This window comes from Sinocyclocheilus grahami, unplaced genomic scaffold (genome assembly GCF_001515645.1).
Source record: "Sinocyclocheilus grahami isolate Dianchi unplaced genomic scaffold, SAMN03320097.WGS_v1.1 scaffold99.1, whole genome shotgun sequence".
Lineage (NCBI taxonomy): Eukaryota > Metazoa > Chordata > Actinopteri > Cypriniformes > Cyprinidae > Sinocyclocheilus > Sinocyclocheilus grahami.
Genome location: NW_015505278.1, coordinates 97,929 through 100,928, shown reverse-complemented (window position 1 = coordinate 100,928; position 3,000 = coordinate 97,929).

Here is a 3,000-nt window from a genome sequence, read left to right as displayed (position 1 = left end):
AGAAGAAAAAAATCACCCACTGACTTTCAAAGCTGCTACATAACGACTTTCTACTTCGAGGACCTTGATAGAAATGTAGTGGAGTGAAAAGTACAATATTTGTCTTTCAAATGTAGTGAAGTTAAAGTCATAAGTTCCCAGAAAAAATAATACTCAAGTAAAGTACAGATACACAAAAAGTGTACTTAAGTACAATACTCAAGTAAATGTACTTAGTTACTGTCCGCCTCTGCATAGACGACACATGCTTTTAGGCTAAAACCCAGAAACAAGTTATTATTTTAGCACTTCTGGTTCCACTGTCCTAAATTCAAAGGATTCTTTTATGGGTTTTTGCTGTGCTTGAAATATTTTCATGTTTTATTCTATGACATAAAATACATCAGTAATACCCCTTGTGATCAAACTTTCAGGAAATGTTATTAAAATAAAGACTGAAAAAGTTGTTGGAAGCTTAGTGGTGGTGCCGCTGACGTCATGCAACCGTGGTGTAGTTTGTTTCTTTAGCCTACGTTTACTGTTTTACTTCTGGCAATTGTATTTAGGTGTTCATTTGTGAAGATTATCATGATGTACAAAACATGTAAGAATCATACATTTTTGTTGGTCACAGAGATACCTACTGTGATTATCCAAAAGCTAATGGAAAAATCCTATCCTAACTTGCAGGTTGGCATACAGAAATACTTCATCACTGCAGCACTCAATTTGCTATTAGTGTTCAGTTGAACATATCTCCTCTCACCTGATAGATGGCCTCGTCACAGGCATTCTCCAAAGCTAAGTTTACCATGGTGTTTTGAAGGGTCCGCCCCATGTAGAATTCCAGAGAGAGATAGTACACACGCTAGAGGTGAGACAAAGAAGGAGAAAGGTGAAAAAAGTAAAGATAATAACATTTTAAAAAGATGTTTTTATATTTAACACCAACAGCTGAGCGCCATTTAGAGCAACAGTGAAGTAGGAGCCATAAAAGCCCTTGCTGCTGAGCAGACTAGCCTATCTAGTGACAAGCATTATTGTGACAGGTGCACAACACAAGCCTAATCTGTAATGGACGTCTGAGACCTCACTGACCGCCACTGCAAAACATTCAATCATTGTGCGTACGTCGCGCAATGACAACTATCATGGAGGATTTGCTAGTGCACAAAAAAATGGCTTGTAATATTTAGCCTCTTGTCTATAAATGACAACAAAGGTTAGGACAGAAGAATTTGTGCGTACTGTGTCTCTGACACGTAGCTCATGTAAAAATAGCACCATTAGCTGTCAACATTTAAGGTTAAACACTCCGTCAGGATGCCAGACAAATTCCAAATACAAAGAAAGAGTATCCTACCTACGCTTCGATTATTATTATTATTAATATTATTATTATTATTATTATTTTGTTTACTTTAATACTGAAAGTGTTTAGCACTTTATTTTAGACTTAAAAAGAAAAGAAAATAGAATTTTACATTTCCTGTAGGAATTATGAGTACTTGCAGTGTAGGTAAGCTCAAGTTTTAGGATTACGTATGCATGTTGGAGTAAAATACTGTCAGTAGTTAACACCACTTATAATTCAAGTTGCTAATGAGATCTATAATTATAAAGTATATAAACTAGCTTCATTGTGGCAACACCAGACCTTCTCTTTCCGGTTTTAGGACTGAACCAATCACAATTCTGTATGAAAATAAACACAAGAAAGAAAACCAATCACAATAATGCATGCAAGAATTATGATGACATTATGATGACAACAACACATTCAATCAGTAGAAGATTTTTCAACTTAAATCTAAACGTGTAACGTTTATAAAAAATAAAAACCGTATCAAATGCTGAAATTATGTAGAAAACATGTTTTTGTTGAATTTTTTGTAAATTCAGCGGTTCAGTGCAGCAATTTCATCGATGTTTCCAATTGGGCATAAGAGAAATTAAACTGTTAGGTCTACTTGTTTTAACCCAAGATGTGCATATATTAATTTATTTTTCGAACTCGCACGCACGACAATTATTCAAAAACAATTTGACCTGTTGATACAGTTGTCAAGGGCACACAGTAAAGCTCTTCCAATAGCCTACATTCGTGACAATTGATCTGCAGGACATTGAATGCAGGCATGAAGTCATGGAAGATTATGCAATTGTAAAAAAAAAAAAAAAAGCATTGCTATCTGCCGAACCAATAGCTTTAAGCGGCATTTCCTGATGCAATATAAATACCACAGTATTACACTTGCAAGAAAAATAGAAATGTTTTTTATTTTATTTTGCAGTGTCGCGGCTCTACTGCGCAACATTATGTCCCCGGCTGTGTTTTTCGCCCCCTCCTCCCGTCTGTCAGTGGTGTACGTGCGGCCCCGCACTGTAGGATGAAACTGCGGCATTTGACTTTCTTACTTTCGGGTCTTTCTCGTAGTAATGCTGCTGCGTCCGAATCCATCTTCCCACCAAATGGTCGCGGACGGTGTGCGCCAGGGCGAAGTAGTAGTCGCGCTTCGTTGCAACATTTCTGTCCTTAACCAAAGTGAAGTGCAGATGGCGATTAAAATTGGTCTTGAGGTCTGCGACGTTTTCAACCCCGGCGAGACCTCGCACGGAAATTTGCTTCCTTTTCTCTTGGTCCGTTAGTGGCTTGGACATCTTGTAGATTGTTATATAATAGTAGGTTTCGTGCACCAGGGATATTAGTCTACGTGATGCCTCCTGTCCTGCGTCTGTTGCGACGCGCGTCACTGTGATCTCCAGCAGATCGAGCGCGCTCCCCTCTATACATGGCTACCAGTGTCGGGGAAAGTTACTTTTAAAAGTAATGCATTACAATATTGCGTTACTCCATTAAAAAAGTAACTAATATTGCGTTACTCCCTTAAAAAAGTAACTATTATTGCGTTACTCCCTAAAAAAGTAACTAATATTGCGTTACTCCCTAAAAAAAGTAACTGTAGCGCGTTACTCCCTAAAAAAGTTACTAATATTGCGTTACTCCCTAAAAAAAGTAAC